Below are 19,635 nucleotides of genomic sequence, written 5' to 3'. Positions count from 1 at the left end.
TATGTGTCAGAAACTGCAGTGCAGGCAGCCACTTGAGCAATCTGATCTCTGTCATTCTCTTCCCTACGGGCTGTAAAGAAAGTTATGAAATAATTCATGCAGTCGTCACCCTACAGCTGTCGCAAATATACGATAAGCTGAAACCCTGGGTGATTGCAACACATATAAATTCATTTCACTTTTTGCTTTAGCAATGCTATAGTATGATAGAATAATAAGAAGTTTGCCATTTACTAACAGGGTTACGTTGTTAATGTCTTGCCTTGGGGGTATATGAATCCTTGCTGAGATTCTGACCCTCTAGGAATTCCTCGTTTATATTGCACCTCAGTCATCACCCAGTCAGTTCTGCTTGGGGGCTTACATTGCAAAATCCAGAACAAATAGTCATGTACGTTATTGTACTCCAGTTTGTGCGTTCACTTGGCAGAAATATTTTATCTGCATACGTAATGTGTTACCAAAAAGTAACCATTATATAATCAGTGCTTAGGGTTCAGGTCTGTAGTTTAGATCAGTGGTTCTCAACATCGGTCCTCAGGGACCCCCAACAGTGCACGTTTTCCAGGTCTCCTCACAAAATCACAGGTGAAATAATTAGCTCCACCTGTAATCTTTTAAAATGTGCCAGTGAGTAATTAGTGCACCTGTGAAGTGACCTGGAAAATGTGCACCGTTGGGGGTCCCTGAGGACCCAGGTTGAGAACCACTGGTTTAGACCATCACTCCCAATCCACATGTGATTGGCTGCAGACCAAACTCAGGGTGCTATAAAAATCTTATTAAGCATCCCTAAAATACCTCTCCTAAAAAGAAACTACAATATATCTGTGACTAGATCAAGATCAAGGGTGGGCAACTATTTCAGCTGGGGGGCCACTTAACACTTCAGCAAATATTTGAGGGCCGCACTCCAGTAATAGGGAGTGTGGTCACTCAAAAGGCTGCGCGTCTTTGAAAGTATTGTAGCACACCATATACCCCTTTTACACATCATGCAACACAATAGTAGGCCCCTTATACTTGCCCCTTACATATTATGCCACACTGAAGGAGTCAAAATACACATTATTCCAAACAGAATGAGCAAATATTCACATGAAATGGGTCAAAATTCCCATTATGCCACGCAAAATGATCCAAAATTCACGCTATGGCACCCAGATTGAGTTTAAATTTACATTATGCCACACCAAATGATGCAAAATACTATTATATGGTGGGAGGGGGGCTCTTTTGAAGTGTAAAGGCTAAATACAGTATGTTAATACTCAGCTGGCTAAAGCCCCCCCACACAGTAGAACGATTTTTTGGCCGATTTCCGACCGATCGTCCGATATATCGGCTGAATATTTATCGATAATCGGATGGTTATTGTTGATTATAGGTAAAAAATCAACAAATGACACATTTGTTGAAATGAGCAGTGTGACCTCTAATATCATGTTATGCACAGCCGTAGGAAGGGGCAGTGGGGCAGTGTCTAAGGCGCTGTCTGCTGCAGGTGCTCAGCACTGCCTGGCAATTTAAAAAAAAAATGCGCTGTGCCAACAAATTCCAGGATTGGAAGTTCCAATCCCGGGATTTAAATCCCTGCTACTTTAGGCCAAAATACCGGGATCCTGATAATCCTGATCCCGGGATTGGCCACCCTAAGCCTGTGTATTCCTAAAACTTGGAGTGTAATGCCCCTTTCAGACTGCACAAAAAAAACGTTATTTTGCCGATTTTTAACCGTTTTGGAACGGTAATCCGGTCTGAAAGGTGCAAAGTGATTTTACCGTAAAAAAAAAACGGTTTTTGGTAACGGTAAAAAAGCAGGGTCCTACCTGTTTCAGACCTGGTTTTTTTTTTTGTGACAAAACGGATCTGAAACGGGATTCCTACTCCCCCTCCCTCCTGGGCAGCGCAGGGAGGGGAATAATCGCGCTGGGGGCAGGGGGTCCCTACAGTGTATGTTATATCAGTGGCGGGGTCCCTGCAGCTACTAGTTCCCATACGCTGCAGGGACCCCGCCACTGATATAACATACACTGTAGGGACGCGCTGCGCTTCCCAGGTAGACGACCCCCCCAACACACACACGTGAGAGTATTTAATGAATAATATCATCCGGGACGGAGTTGCCCTGCTGCTGGGACAGCGCGCCGCACTACTAACCCCCGAATGATGGGGACATCAGGATCCATCCCTGATTGGACGCCTCCTGCAGCTACACCCGGCCAGACGTCTTGTATGGCAGCATGGTACCGGCGGCCGCGGCTCCGAGCATGTGTGCGGCTGGGATGCTGCTGATGCCTTATCCGTCCCCGGCTATTACAGCAGGCAGCGCACCAGGGCTACTGCTGGGATGATGATAATGGGGGTGCACAGGGCGGCACAGGTCTGCCCCCTCCGCGGCTACATAGTCTTGGTGGGGACCCTGGGGCTCCTCTGTAAAAATTGATTCATTGCCCAGCCTCTCTTCACCCCCCCCCCTAATAAATTAATTTGTTTCGCGGGAGGACACCCCCCCCCCCCCAGCCTGGACCGGCTGACCCGTTTTTACTATCGCTTTCACACCGCAAACCTGCTTTAGACCAGGTATTTAGATGCGGTGTAAAAGGGGTTAAACTTCCTCTGACCCGTTTTAAAAAACTTTTAAATACCTGGTCTAAAGCAGGTTTTGCAGTGTGAAAGCAGCATTAGGGTGGATTGATGATCCTTGGCTTAAAGCAAGTTTCAAAGGGCACTCTGTCACTGTTTTAGCGGTGTATCAAATATTGAGTATTCAGAAATTAAGGTCCATACACACTGGGCAACTATGCCCAGTGTGTATGGACAGCGATGATGTCAATCACCGCTGCGGGGAAAGCCGCTCAGTGCATACACACTGAGCGGCTTTCCCCCTGCCCGGCGCCGAGCTATGCAAAGCCACCCTCAACGCCGCTCATCTGCTGGTATAACCAGCAGATGGGCGGCTTTCCCTGCGATGATGCGGGAGCGCGCAGCAGCGCTCACCGCTCATCGCTGGGGCATACACACTGGGCGGCTTTGAGCTTAAAGGCTGTTTTGAGCGGCTTTCAGCTCTAAGTCACCCAGTGTGCATGGGCCTTTAGAGAGACGATGAACATTTCTTGTTTGGGGCGTAACCCCCGCATTCTCCTAGAAAGTATTTCACATATACTGTATATGTAACTCCAAGTACAATGTAGGCATAAAAACACATCATGATATTGAATCATTAACTCCTTGAGTGGTGGGTTTTGCTGTGGTAGGACAAACCTACTAGGGCAGGTTTGTCCTGCCCCAGCAAAACCTACCACAGAATCTAGGAAGCCGTCGCTCCCCCCCCCCCCTCCTCACGCAGCTGAGCCCAAGAAATTTCCGGGCATACCACTTAAGCGGTTAAGTACACATATTGAAAGCTTCCATATAATGCTTAAGTGCTTTAACTGTATAATATATTGTGATTACCATAGCTATTAGTGACTATTACATGAACTGATAAAGCAAGTGTTGGGAAAGCATATAACCCCCACCAGTAGCGCACGCAGGGGGGGTTTCTGAGTACCCAGAAACCCCCCCCAGGAGTCTAAGGGTCCTCAGCTGAAAGCTGAGGGTCCCCTCTTTCCATGGGTATAAGAATTGTAAAAATCTGCCCTTGGGAACCGGAGATATCTGACTTCAAAACAGTGGTCCCCATCCAAGCCTGTTAATTAATTTCCAGTCAGATATTTCAGGTTCTGTCTGACATAGAGTTTTTCTGATGATATATTCCAAAATCTGGGACTCTCCCTCTTTGATGGACACTAGTAGCTTGTCTCTACTGTTCCCAGAACCAGAGATATCAGCCTTCCAGCAGGTGGTTACTGCTCCAGCTCCACACACTTGGTATGTAGTTTTATATACTCGTTGGCAGATTGCTCTGCCCCCTGAACTCTGACCCCCTAGTCCCCACTACCATTTGGTAGGTGGGATTCTCTAGTTTATAATTCCATTCAAATCTAAGCAATCTATTTCCAGGAACTGGAGATATCTGCAGTCAAGCAAGCTGTCCTCCCACCAGAAAATTATGAATAATAAGCCCACTCCACTATACACCCCTCCTCTGCATATTAAACATCCTCTACCACCCTGGAAGTTATGTATCAGGACCCCTTCATTCAGCCCAATGCCCCCTTCTCCCACCCCATCTCCCACCATCTGTGCAGTAAAGGGGTAATTAGTGGAAATTACTGATCCAGGCCCTACATGCTGAGCTGTTTATATAATACCCCCTAACACCCGCCGGACATCAAAGCTCCCCCCACCCCTACCGCTGGAGGATCGGTAGGGGCCCCAATACATTGCTATGCGCAGGGGTCTACACTGCTGTTGACGCCCCTGTATGTATGTATGTATGTATGTGTATGTATGTATGTATGTATATATATATATTTTTTTATTTTTATTTATTATTATTAATATTATTTATATACATTTGGTCTATCTATAATACTTTAACTGACCCGGCATATACTGGGTCACCTAAGTGTCCATCTCCGTGCTTTGCTCCGCCCCTCTGGAAACCCCCTTCTGAAAATCCTGCGTTTGCCACTGGTCGCATATTATTATGGTTATTATACTTTCTTTATATGGCACCACAAAGGATCCCCCGGGCCCAATTACAGAGTACATATACAAATGAGGGAAACAGTGACCTACAGCTGAATACAATAGAGGACAAGTACAGGGCACATAACTATAGCTACATCCGCAGGGTATCAGCGTGGTAGAAAACCACAGGGTTTGGTGCTATCAAAGATGGCTTAACCCCTTCATGACAGAGCCAGTTTGTGCCTTCATGACAGAGCCCTTTTTTTCAAATCTGACATGTCTCACTTAAGTGGGGATAACTTTTTTTTGCTTTTACTTATCCCAGTGATTTTGAGATTGTTTTCTCGTGACACATTGTACTTCAAGTTAGTGGTAAATTTTGGTCGATACAGTCTGTGTTTTTTTTGAAAAATACCAAAATATCGTAAAAAAATGGAAAATTTAGCAATTTTCAAAATGTTAAATTTTCTGCTTGTGAGACAAATAATCTTACCACTCAAAATAGTTAATAACTAACATAGACCATATGTATACTTTATGTTGCCATCATTATTTCAACCTCCTTTTCATTTTTTTGGACACTAGGAGGCTTAAAATATGAATAGCAAATTCTCAAATTTTCAAGAAAATTTCAAACTCTGATTTTTTTAGGGACCAGGTCAGTTTTGATGTGACTTTGAGGGACTTGTATGTGAGACACCCCCATAAATGATGCCATTTCAAAAATTGCACCCCTCACAGTATTCAAAACAGCATTTTGGAAGTTTGTTAACCCTTTAGGTGTTTCACAGGAATTAAAACAAAGTGTAGGTGAAATTTCAAAATTTCTTTTTTTTTGCAGATTTGCAATTTTAATACATTTTTCTAAGGAACACAGTACATTTTACTAGAGAAATGTGACTAAAAATTGATTCCCCCAATTCTTTGGTTTTCATAAATATCCTATATGTGGCCCTAGTGTGCACGGTGACCAAACCACAGGCTTCATAATAGAAGGAGCACCTACTTGATTTTGGAGCCTCCTTTTTATGAGATTATTTTTTAGGCACCATGTAGGTTTCTAGGCACCATAAGATGCTAAAAGTTAGGAACCCCCCCACAAGTGACCCCATTTTGCAAACTACACCCCTCAGGGAATTCATCTAGGGGTATAGAGTACATTTCAAACCCCCAGGGGTTTCACCAATTGTGGTACAACTGGGCAGTGAAAATGAAAAAAATTAATTTTTCATTTTCACAGCTCAGTTGTATCAAAATTGGTGAAACCTCGGGGGGTTTGAAATGTACTCTATACCCCTAGATGAATTCCCTGAGGGGTGTAGTTTGCAAAATGGGGTCACTTGTGGGGGGGTTCCACTGTATGGGTGTTTCGGGGGTCATTCAAAATTTAATTTTTTACACAAAAATGCAGTTCTGGCTCAAAATTTTTAATTTTCACAAGGAATGAAGGAGACAAAGCACCCCAAAATCTGTGCCCCAATTTCTCCCGAGTACGGCAATGCCTCACATGTGACCAAAAATTACCAGTTGGGTGCATGGCAGGACTCAGAAGGGAAGGAGTGATTTTTGGTGGTGGAATGAATGGTGGGTGCTATGTCGCATTAGCAAGACCCCCGAAGCACCAATACAGTGGAACCCCCCCACAAGTGACCCCATTTTGGTCATCAGCTTTGGGAGGGGGGCTGGCGCTGCGGCTGGCGGGGGGGTGGGAGGGGTGCTGGCGCTGCGGCAGCCGGGTGGGTGGGAGGGAGGGGGGCTGCCGGGTGGGAGGGGGGGGGGCTGGCGATCGTTGGTGATCGGTGCGGTATACACACACACACACACACACACACACACACACATATATATATATATATATATATATATATATATATATATATATATATGTGTGTGTATATATATATATATATATACAGATAGCGCAGGCCTTATGCTTGCTGGCGAATCGCCAGCAGCATGGCGCGCCATCTGACTGAGACGCGCGTGCGTCCCCCACGCACGCGCGTCTCAGTATCCGGGCAGCCGGGCGGCGAGGCGGACACAATACTGTCCGCCTCCCGCTCGAGGGGGGCTGGGGGGACCCGAGGAGGCTGTGGGGGGGTGCGGGCGCCCGGTGTGGGCACCGGGCGACCGAGGGCAGCACCGTCGGAAGGGGACGCGCGCGCACCTCGTGCGCGCGCGTCCCCTTCCGACACACAGATGGCGCGGGAGCAGGGAATGGTGATGGCGACGCCATCGCCATCCCCTGCAAAGATGAGCCCGGCCCCATCTGTATATATACATATATATATATATATATATATACACACACATATATATATATATATATATATGTGTGTGTGTGTGTGTGTGTATGTGTATATATATATATATATATATATATATATATACATATACATATATATATATATATATACATATACATACATACATACATATACATTTTCAATACTTATTTTTTTATTTTATTTTAACTTTTCTAGCAGCATGATGCTGCTGCTGCTGCTGCTGCTGCGGGAGGGAGGGGGGAGGAGGGCAGCGCTGCGTGCGCACCGGGGGAGCCGGGGGAGCTGCTGCTGCTGCTGCTGGGTGAGTGCCCGGCGGGTGGGAGGGGGGGGGCTGCACATCGGTGGTGATCGGTGCTGCACCGATCACCACCGTTTTCTGTGTTACCGAGCGGCTTAGCCGCCGGTAACACAGGAAACGCTGTGATTGACTGTTCAGATTTGAACAGCCAATCACAGCGATCGACGACCGGGGGGGGCACCCCTGCCCCCCCTGGGCGACGAGGGGGGATGTCTGCTGTCAGGGACAGCAGACATCACCTAACTGTCACTGCGTCTCTAGACGAAGTGACAGTTAGAAGTCATGACGTATATATACGTCAACGGTCGGGAAGTACTTCCCGACCATGGCCCTTATTCTGGTTGGTGCGGTCAGAGCCGCACACGGGGCTCCGACCGCACAAACCAAGGGCCGCCCACCGGACGGATCGCCACGGCCGTCCATACACGGACGGCTGGCGATCCGCTCAAAAATGGTGGAGGCTACGCCTCCACCATGGTGGGAGCTGCCCCCTGCCTTCGATGGTCGACGACCATCGAAGGCAGGCCCGCACGCCGCGGCAGCTCCCGCAAGCTCAGACCACACGGACAATCGTCCGTGTGGGAGCTTGTAAGGGGGCTGAAAGCTGACATCCGGCGACGTCAGCTTTCCGCCCCCATGTCATGGTAATGAGGGCGTCATGCCCTCATTACCATGCATACGCCCCGCGTTTGCATGGGAACGCCCATGAAACGCGGGGCGTACACATAGGGAAATGAGGGGCTGAAGCCCCTCACGCCCCTATACGCCCCCTTTGCGGCGGACGAAATCCGTCTGCGGCGAAGGGGGCTGCACATGCGCAGAATGACCTCTGCGCATGTGCAGACAAAATACATCGGCGGTACGGCCGCACGCGGGCCGTACCGTGCCGATCAAAATAAGGGCCCATGACGTATATATACGTCAAATGTCGTGAAGGGGTTAAGTAAAGGCCCCCATGCACTATGCAAATTCTCTGAAGGGAGAAGTCGCACCTGATCCCCCGCCGAATGTCCAACCTCCGACTCCGCTCCGATGAACACAGGACTGTGCATCAGAACGGATATTATACACATGCGATTTGGACCGATTTCACCCAATATCTCAGCTTGATCTACCGGAATTGGCCCAAATCGCATAGTGTATGGGACATTAAGAGAAGGAAAGCACACGAGGGATGAGGGTCCTGCTCATCTATTCATGAAAATCTTTATCACTATTTATAAATAATACAGACAATATAAGTAAGATTTTAAATCAGTTTTATTTTTCAAAAAGTTTTTTTTTTTTTACGTTTTGGCATTGAGAAAGCAAATAGGTAATGTAACATCATGCCAAATACTGTAGGGAAATGAGAAACCAGTACAGTGGATTTGCAAACCAATATACCCCATTATATATACTCTGCCAAGTTCATAAAAGCTACTTCATACGTTATATTACATTATATATATTCTTACATATTATTTCAGTAGTAACCAGTAATAATGCGTTTGTAAATAAACTTTTCCAGTGGCATGAACCTGGCCTGCCATTGGAATTCTGGGATACATGGCGCACCTATAGTTCCTGATTGGACCGCTCTCTCAGTATTGGCAAGTGTTTAGGTTTTGATCCCGCACTAGGGTCTGCACGAATTTCGATATTAACAGATGGAATCAATACCATAGGAGTATGTCATACTTGCTGACAGCAGCAAGTCAGGGGGGCGGGACAGGCAGACGTCATCAAGCCCCACCCCCACGACAATCAAACAACGTAATTCGCGGACCCGCAAAAAAAGGTCATTTTGTGCTGCAGGGAAGGGGGTGCGGGGGCTGCCTGGCCAATGCGGGAGGATTGCCCACCTTCCCGGGGGACCCGATTTTCGGGAGCCTCACGGCAATTCCAGGAGGGTAGGCAAGCCTGGAGTATGTAATACAATTAGGAACAAATAGAAAAATAATATAATACAAGATAATTAATTACCTCTAAGTAGGAGACTGCTTTGTCCACAGCCTCGTGCCAGAGTAACATGAGGCCCAAAGTGGAGCCAAGTTGGTGGGGTAGAAGTTTGGATTGTGTCTATAATCCTCTATATTAAAGTCCAACCAGACTCCTATTTCCTTGTCCCACAGAACAGCCTGCACAGCATCCAGTCGCTCCGGCATATCTGTAGCAAATGACAAGAACAGAAATGATACAATATAGAAATTATAATACAGCCAATTGAAAAAATGGTGAAATAAACTTTAACAAAAGACCAATTGTTCTGATAATGTTGTTAAATAAAATGGATTGACCTAGGCCCTTATTCAGATCTGATCGCAGTACAAAATTGTTCTTAATATGGGCAAAACCTTGTGCACTGCAGGTGGGGCAGATGTAACATGTGCAGAGAGAGTTACATTTGGGTGGGGTGTTTTGAAACTGAAATCTAAATTGCAGTGTCAAAATAATGCAGTCAGTATTTACCCTGCACAGAAACAAAATCGAACTCTCTCTACACATGTTACATCTGTCCCACCTGGAGGGCACATGGTTTTGCCCATTTTGAGAACAAATTTGTTCTGCGATCAGATCTGAATAAGGGCCCTAATTTGTGTGAATGGCCATACAGCACATGTTGTGATCTTATCAGTGAGAAACACTCTGCGTCCTCCTAGCAGCACAATGTCCATTCTCAAACTATAGCCTGTCACCTCTGCCCTGGTGATGAGAATTTGGATTAACATATCCTCATCTGTCCCAGTCCCCATCATGGTTTTTGTAAGGATCCTTGGCATAATATCCTTGGCGGTCCTTAATGCATTGTACTGCAGAAAGAGAGGACATGAGCTGGTTTATTACAAGGTAACTGTACATGGTTAGTATATATCTCCTGATTATAAAACTGCCGCGAGAGATGAAGCAGTATTCACACTATACTAAAGTAATTAATAATTTGGCCACTGGAGGCGCACTTCCACTGGCATCTGTGGGCAACATATATTTTCTTTCAGAACTAATACAATTGCTCCCACTGCTGTGTATGGCTACAAACATGCAGAGATAAAAGGTTCTTTGTGCCTATTAACTTTTATCACGTAAATAAGTAAGAGGTAAGACATCCCAGGGGGACCAGAAGACGATACCACTTCTGTAACAGCAGGCCCTGGATGAGATACATAGCAGTGCCCTTCTGCCACATGGCAGCTAGTGATGTCACAATGGGCCGATGATGTCACAATGGGCTGTGATGAGTAGAACACTGGCAGCTGACTGCTTCCTGAGTCATATCTAATATTGCTGGACTTGTGCCAACACAGATAATTTTTCACTCTTTTCTGAAGATTGAAGTTTGATATAAAATGAAGAAGGCGAAAGCTAATAAAGCTATAGACCACCAAATGACTGTCGCTCTGCGCATCCGTCCCGTTAATTTGACGGAGACTAAGAACCGCGTCCGATGCATCACACACCAGCTCGGACCGCAGACAGTGCTATTGCAGGACCCCGGTGAGGATCCTAACGATGTCCTGCGCTCCACCAGGACAAGAGAAACCACATTCCAATTTAACCAGGTGTTTGACCAGGCAGCTACCCAGGAGACTGTGTATGATTCCACAGTGAAGCCCTTATTGGGTGACATCCTGTCCGGGTACAATGCTGCCATATTTGCCTACGGCCCCACAGGCACCGGAAAGACCTTCACCATGATGGGTAAGGACCGCGAACCTGGCGGAAGGGGTGTGGCCACGACGGCGTGTGTGTAAGGGAGGATGGCTGAGCTCTCTGGCGTCTCCTGCTTAAGCGGTTAACCCCCCACGCCGCCTCCCGACCAGGGAATGGATGTGATCGGCAAGCCCGCTGAGTGACCGACAGTTTACCTCCACTGTTGCCTGGACAGCGTTCCCTTTTTGGAGTCCACGAGTATATTGGACTGTGTACTCTTTCGTGCCCCCTTCACGCCCAGCTGCCTAAACCGCACCGCACCGCTTACCTGTGATGGATGCAGCGTCTGACGCGTGAGAGGAGAGCGGCGGTTCCCGACAGCTCCTGGCGACACGGGTCTGCTGCTGCTGCTGCCTCCTGTGCCTGGCGGCGCACAGCCTGCGGGAGGATTGACGTCAGAGGCCGCTGACAGAACGGGTACGGACCCAGCCGCACTGAGGGGAGAGTGGCGGCACCTAGCGAGGTTACCCTCACGAGAGGAGGCTTGCTGGCTGGTCTCTTGCCGGCTGTAAAAAAACTCCTGAGACCTGTATAGACCTGACCTGCCGGCTGGTCCCTGTAAAAAAAAAATCTCCAGAGACCTGTGCGGATCTGGCGGTGAACGTCCAAAATAAGATAAAGGGAGCTGCCAAAAAACCACAGGTGGTTCCCCCAAGAAGGTTGGGAGTTGGAGCCTGACCTCAGGATACGGAGGAGAGGGAGAGCGGTTACAGCGGCAGCCGAGGACAGAGAGGGCAGGGAGGCTTCTGTGAGGTCTGATCCCGGCAATACAGAAGTGAAATCTGCTACATCACCATTGATGGTAAGTCCACACACACTTTTTGGAACTACTGTACTGTTGGATGAAGATACTTGTACCTACTTGCATAAACCACGTGGACTGCAGTAGTCAGTAGCGAGAAAGGGTCTCGGGGCAAATAATAACTGAGATACTTGAAATAGTAAAACATAATAACAGAGATACTAAGTGTTGGTTTATGGTTACCCCTTAGCTACTGAACATATATAAGAATAAGTGTGTGTGGTGAAGCGCAGATTGGGCTGGTTGCGGATAATAAGATAATACAATTTCTGGTTGGAAGCAGATTGCCCTGTAAGTCGGTGTGTATATATATACAGACATGGGGAAAACTGGCCAGAATACAGCAGCCGCAAGGCTGGAGAAGTACGCTCGTACACAGGTACAGACTGCAAGTGGCTCACGGGAAAGTACCCCCCAAAGCACCCCCACAAAAAGTGGCGTAGCCTCCAAGCAAAAAGAGGTTACCCTACAAGAAGTATTGGATGCAGTAAACTCATGCGAAAGCCGCCTATCTGAGCAAATAAATAAGGTCCAATCTGATATTATGCTGCTGCGGGACGATGCTCAAAAAACGCGAGCAAGAGTTTTGGAGGTAGAAACACGGGTGTCTGGGTTAGAGGACACTCTAGGTCCCCTACAAACCCAGGTTAAGACCATGTCGGGTAAATTATCCGAGATGCAAAGCAAACTATCAGATATGGAAGGGAGGATGCGTCGTAACAACATCCGTTTTGTTGGATTTGAAGAAAGGGTGGAAGGGAGCTCGCCAGAAAAATTTATCGAAGATTGGCTAAAGCAAAGCCTTGGGAAAGAGGCCCTATCCCCCTTCTTCACGGTAGAAAGGGCGCATCGAATCCCAACCAGGATACCAGTATCTGGGGGGCCGCCACGTACCATAATAGCAAAGATACTACACTTCAGAGACCGGGATAATATTTTGAGACTCGCAAGGAGCATGGGAGATCTCTGCTACAATGGAAAAAAAATTGCTGCCTTTCCAGACCTCCCGTATGAAGTACAAAAGGAAAGAGCCAGATACAGAGACGTCAAGCAAAGACTCAGAGATCTGAACATTAAATACTCCATGCTTTATCCAACAAAATTGAGAGTCATTGCGAATGATGAGACTAAGTTTTTTTTTACACCAGGGGAAGTGGCGGCTTGGCTTGACAAGAATCATCCAAGCAGCAAACAACTTGCCGCTAACTAAAAAATGGCGGGGATGAACCAGGATAGAAATGGTCTTTTTTTTTTTTTTTTTTTTTTTTTTTCCTCTTGCCTGCCATTCCTGTTATTTTTTTTTTTGTCTTTAAGGCTTTGCTTCATTAGTACCTCTGAAATTGCACTTAGTATATAAGAACTGAAATCCTTTAAGGTTCATGAAATAGAAGGGGGAATCTTGAAAGTGGGCACTACAAGTAATTTCGAATATACAGACGGGGGGGGGGGGGTGAAACTACAAGGGAAAAAGAGGGAAAGGAAAAGGAAAAAAAAGAGGAAAGAAACAGATATATAGGTATATATACGGAATAGAAAGGAAAAAAAGAAAAGAAAATGCTTAAATAAATTTAATAATTGAATGGGAGACGCTAGAGAGCCAGACACGCCAATATTGGTGGTCGATAGTTAACAGCCCCTTAGTGAAAGGTGAACATTTGTATTGGTATAATAGGGTGGGTGGTAGGGGATACAGGTATGCCTAAACGGGTAGGTTATACAGGGTGGGGGAGGGGGGTGGGGTTTATGTGGTCTGTAATGTGTCAGTATTGTGATTGGAGGGAAGTGGGGTATGTGTTTTGTGTTGTATGTTTGTACAGTGCATCAAATTGGCAACTTAATCCAGCAGTGATGGAGGGAAATTGCTTCATACTATATCTGCAGTCTATATTCCAGATTGGGAAAAAAGGTAACTTGTTGGAAATTGAAAGTGCTTTGAAATGGTGGGGTTCTTGACATGGAACGTGCGAGGTTTGAACGAGAAAACCAAGCGCTCGTTAGTACTTAAATATTGTAAGGCTACTGAGGCAGATATAATATGCCTTCAGGAAACCCATTTATATGGGGACAAAGTATTGGCACTGAGGCGACCATGGATTGACAGGTCTTTTCACTCTCAGTTCTCCTCGTCATCACGAGGAGTCTCTATAATAATCAAGAAAAATATCGCTTTTGAATTCTATGCATCTGAAATAGACCCCAGGGGTAGATTTGTTTTTTTGGATGGGAGGGTGGACTCAATTAGGTATTGTATCCTGTCTGTGTACATTCCTCCCCCCTTTACATATGATGTCCTGCGACAGGCAGTGGACTTTGTGTCTGCTCGACCCAATGCATATATTGTCTGTCTAGGCGATTTTAATGCAGTGATGAATACCAGTATCGACAGATGGAATAGTAAGGGGAGAGGAATGAATAATAGAACTGGGTTAGCCGAATTTACATCAGAGGTTGATTGGTGGGATGTCTGGAGGGAGAGATACCCTAGTGCGCAACAATTTTCATGTTATTCGTCATCACACAAAACCTTTTCGAGAATTGACATAATTCTAGTCTCCAGAAATCTGTTAAAAAATATATCTCGGATAGAGTACAAGGCGCGAGGAATTTCTGATCACTCACCAGTATTGATGGTAACAAAATCAGACCACCAGGCGGGCTTTAGATATTGGAGACTCCACCCCTCGTGGCTAACGCAGATTGATAATATGGAGGAAATACGGGAGATTGTGGATGGGTTTTTTGGGGAAAATAGTAAATCAGCAACTCCAACTGTAGTCTGGGACACTTTTAAGGCTTTTATGAGAGGAGTCTTAATGAAAAAAATATCCCAAGTTAAAGCTAACTGTCGAGAAGCTGCCCTAGTGCTAGAAAGTCAAACAATAGAATTAGAACAGAGATTCCTGCAGGAGCAAACCGAAGCAGCAAGAATAGAATGGCTTTCAGCACAGCAAGGGTGGGTGGAGCATTTACAAAAAATGACGAACTACAGATTATTAAAAAACTCACATCAATTCTATTTGAACATCGATAAAGCAGGGAAATATATGGCCTATCTCTCTAAGCTAGATAAACCATCAAATATTGTAACTAAAATCTACTCAGACACAGGAGATATGCGGACAACCGCCCCAGAAATTGCAGAGGTCTTTCGGGAACATTTTAGTGAAGTTTATAAATCCAAACTCACATATGGGAGTGGAGAAATTGAAAGATATATAAATAGTATCAATCTGCCCTCGCTCTCTAGTGAAGAAAGGAGTTTACTGGACTCTCCCTTCTCTGTTGAGGAGGTTGAAATGGCAGTTAAGTCCCTATCAATAGGTAAAGCCCCCGGGATAGATGGACTACCCGGAGAACTGTACCAAAAGTTCGGGGGGATTATGGCCCCAAAGATATTACAATACTTCCAGGGGATGGAACAGGAGGGTAAACTTTCAAAATCAATGACGGAGGCAGTCATCGCCGTTATTCCAAAAAATGGTAAGGACCCCTCATTAGTTGACTCATATAGGCCAATCTCCCTGATCACGACTGATGCGAAGATATATGCCAAGATTTGGGCGACTAGATTGAATGGGGTGATCGGGAAGATTGTCCATTCAGATCAAACCGGATTTGTGAGTGGAAAGTCTACAGCGATCAATCTGCGTAGAGTTTTCATGTACCTCCAGATGGCGAATCTATCAAGCAGAAATGTGGCAATTGCATCATTTGATGCAAATAAGGCCTTCGATTCTGTGGAATGGCTCTACTTAAAACACATACTAACGGCCTTTGGGCTGGGTCCAAGGTTTATAAACTGGGTCCTGCTGCTGTATCAGTCCCCATCTGCGAGGATATCCGTCAATGGATACGTAACTGAGCCATTTCCACTCTTAAGGGGTACCCGCCAGGGGTGTCCCCTCTCGCCATTGCTATTCGCAATCGCCATTGAGCCGATAGCATGCAAATTAAGGGCGATTTTGGATGGTGGGGGTGAGAGGGGAGACCCAAACGGCAACATTGTCTCCCTGTACGCAGATGATTTGCTGGTAGGAATGGAAGACTGTACGAATCAGCTACCCTTAGTCATTGAGAATGTGAGGGAATTTGGGTTATACTCTGGGTTAACAATAAACTATGGGAAATCACATCTCCTCATAACTCAAGAGGAAGGGGACAATGGAATCAATAATGCCCTAGGTCTTACCAGGGTGGAGAGATTCAAATATCTGGGGATCGTAGTATCTAATAACCCAGGGGAATATGTTAAGGACAACCTAGACCCTATAATTGACGAGATTAAAATCAGGTGTAAGAACTGGTCGAGACTCCCTTTAACAGTAATAGGTCGAGTCAATTTGGTAAAAATGACGATCTTGCCCAAACTCCTATACATATTCTTGCACTCACCAATCCTGATTAAGGAAGAGGTGTTTAAGAAAATTAATAATGTAATTTCATCCTTTGTCTGGCGGAATAAAACACCAAGAATTAAAATGCCTTTCTTGACTAGAGAGCGAGGGGAAGGGGGTGCTGCAATGCCCAACTTCAAATTATATTATTATGCCGCTCAAATGGTCCACCTAGCGGTCTGGATCAATGGAGATGAGTATATGGGGGAAATTGCTAGATTCATTAGTAAGGTAGTCCCTGGACATTCCCCACTACAGGCAATTCTTAAAAAAGAAGGCCATCAAAAATTCCCTCCAATACTTAAACAATCCAGGAAAATATGGCAGTGGATAAGTAAAAAAATGGACCTTGAAGATATAGATCCTGACACTCACCTATTTTCGCTGGCCCCATTTAATAAATTAAATCTACATCAGGGTGGGAGGATATGGGGGTATTATGGAGTAAACTCTATTGGCCAGATTTTCATTAATAATAATTTAAAATCATTTTCCCAATTACAAACCGAATTCACTCTCCCTAAAACCATGTTTTACAGATACTTGCAACTAAGAAGCGTAATAACACAACAAAACAGGATAAGACAAGTTATTTTGGCAGAGTCCCCAATCAAAAAATTTATTAAAACATTGGGAAATAATAAACGCCTATCAAAATGTTATAAATACCTGATGGTTAATACTCAAAGTGAGGAAATGGGGGGTCTGATCCAGAAATGGAATAGTAACATCTCGGAAGTGAATATAGGGAATTGGAGATCAATCCTGGCGGCCCCAAGCCTAGCCACGAACTCGTTAAGAATTCAGCAGGTACAACTAAACATTCTTTATCGAACATACCTAACCCCAGAAAGGATTAGTAAATTCTCCAGAAATAGCAGTGATCGTTGCCCAAAATGCAGGGAAATAGGAGGCAATTTCTGGCATCTCCTTTGGGAGTGCAAAGAACTGCAAATGTTCTGGAAAGGAATTGGGAAAATATTGGTGGCACTAGGGGTCCCTAGCCAAAATGTAGTACCCATGGGGTTAATCCTCGGGGTTTGGCCATCAGACAACATGACTAGTGGAGACAGACAGTTAGTAATCAATCTTTGTGCCATAGCAAAAATGGTTATTGCACGCTCTTGGATGGCAAAAAGAGGTCCAAGAGTACAGGAATGGATTAGTTTAGTCAACTGCAATATGGAACACGAGAAACATATGTATCTACTAAGAAAATCAATTGATAAATTCTATGACATTTGGGGGACATGGTATTATTCAAAGTATTACAGTCACTAATAGGAATGTATATTTAGACTTCGTATGCACTTATAAATAGAATGAATAACTGCACAATGCACATGTATATGTAATGTATCTTAATATTTAATATGTACCAAGAAGGTACAAAGGAATAAATCAGGAATTTTTATACTATATAAAACTCCACTATGTAGAATAGGGGTATATATACACGACTATAAATATATTAAGTAGTAGGAAACTGATACTAAGTTTAAACACGCACCAGAGCACTTTAAAATCAAGAGTTAACGAGTGTAAATGATAAGTTGATAGTATACGAGAATGGCACAAGCGCACTTTTATTAAAACCTTCACCAGCATGGTATAGGTCATAGAAAATAAACTGTACTATATATTTCTCTGTTTTTTTTGCCCTTGAAAATAACTCATATTCGAAGTTAATTATAAAGAAAAGGTATCCATTAGTAATTGGCACATTCATTCTATCCCTTTCTTCCCCTAGAATGTTTAAGCCCCTTAAGTAAACCATATCTCCATCTAGTGCCATAGTGAACCGTAATAATTAATATAACAGGTTTAAAAGGAAAATTTAATCCTGGGAGGAAAGGTATGGAAGGATAAGACGCTAAATCATAAAGCTATAAAAAATTGTGTGATGGTAGTAGCAAAGCTGTTAAAGATGCACTAGTCTGTATTTATGTTGTAACTGTCTTTGTATGTAATAAGTATCGTGTAATGTATTTTATAAAACCTTCAATAAAGATGAAAATGTTATAAATAGAAAAAAAAAAAAAAAAAAAAAAAAAAAAAAAAAAAAAAAAAAAAAAAAAAGGACCGCGAACCTGGAGTAATATATCGCACCCTGAAGGACCTGTTTAAAGCCATTGAGGAGACTGGGGGAAAAAAGAATTTCTCCGTATCATTATCATACGCGGAGATCTATAATGAAACCGTCCGAGACCTATTAAGACCTTCCTCTAGGTCTTTGGTCCTCAGAGAGGATCCCAATGGCAACACCAACATAGAAGGGATTTCTATATTCTCCCTTAGCACTCCTGAGGAAGCCATGACCCTGCTGAAGAAGGGCAACAAGCGGCGCACAGAAGCTCCCACAGCCGCTAATAAGACCTCATCCCGCTCACATGCAGTATTGCAGGTCACCATAAAGCAGACAGCCAGTGATAGTGTGAGCACAGGCAAGTTGTACATGGTAGACCTTGCGGGATCAGAACGAGCAAGCCAGACTAAGAACAGCGGCCAGACCATGAAAGAAGGAGGATACATCAACCGATCCCTTCTTACCCTCAGGATGTGTATCATGGCGCTGCGTGACAGACCAGGCAGCCATATAAACTATCGGGACAGCAAGCTGACCTGGCTGCTAAAGGGAGCACTGAGCGGGAAAAGCCGATTGGTTATGATCACGCACATCAGCCCTGCGGATAGTGCTTATGAAGAATCCCGCAGCACAATGACCTACGGAAGCAAGGCCAAGTTTATCAAGACGCGAGTGGAGAGAAACCGTGTCTGTGTCCCCAATAAGACTTCCGAGGGCGTCAGAGGGACCACAGTGCTGCCGGAAGTCCCTCATCCTCCAGAGCATGGCCGTGGGATCCTGCCCAGGTCTGGGAATATTTATCAAGTGAGAAAAAGTGCAAGGCCGCTGCGTGATTTTCCTCCCTGTATCCAGCAAAGAATCCCCAACCGCAATTTGAGACCAAAGCCACAGCATCTTACGGTGTACACTCCTTTCAAGGTTGGTCATTACACATTGCACACATGAACAGCAATCGGGCTGGCAGTAAAGGTACCCATACACGTTACAATTATTGTATACAGTATTATATACAATACTGTATTCAATAATTGTAACGTGTATGGAAACTTTTACACCTGAAGGAAAACTGGGGAATAGGGCTACTGGCGAAACCCCAACAAAAAAAAAACGACACTCAGCAGCCACCCCATGGGTGTGTTGGAAGAGCTGCCAATTATTTATAAATGATAACCGTTATATCCAACTCATTGATAATTTAATAACTCAAAGGCTTAAACCAGGACAATGCCAGGTACGTCAGTCAGTTATACATAATGTGTGCTGTTAGTGGTTTTATTGTATTCTTGTTATGTAATACGATCCACAAAAAATTCCTAGTGTGCACAAGCACACATGGCCAATAAAGTTGATTCTGATTCTGATACATAGATCTTTTAATAATTATGCTAGGACACTACCAGTAGATGGGTGATGGGGCTTCATAGCACATTCCTGACAGGGGCCCCAATACATTGCTATGCGCAGGGGTCTACACTGCTGTTGACGCCCCTGTATGTATG

General features: G+C 44.9%; 1 protein-coding gene across 1 annotated transcript in view; it reads right to left on the bottom strand.

Moving 5' to 3' along the window:
- The window catches only part of BCAR3 (BCAR3 adaptor protein, NSP family member), a 288,114-nt gene that overhangs the window by 135,574 nt on the left and 132,905 nt on the right, over nt 1-19,635 (bottom strand). The window contains exon 7 of the mRNA XM_083157075.1: nt 9,130-9,313. The gene's annotated coding sequence lies outside the window, so the exon portion shown is untranslated. The remainder of the gene's footprint in view (nt 1-9,129; nt 9,314-19,635) is intronic.

Source organism: Crinia signifera, chromosome 8 (genome assembly GCF_055691185.1).
Source record: "Crinia signifera chromosome 8, ASM5569118v1, whole genome shotgun sequence".
NCBI lineage: Eukaryota > Metazoa > Chordata > Amphibia > Anura > Myobatrachidae > Crinia > Crinia signifera.
This window is presented reverse-complemented; position numbering and strand designations above follow the sequence as displayed.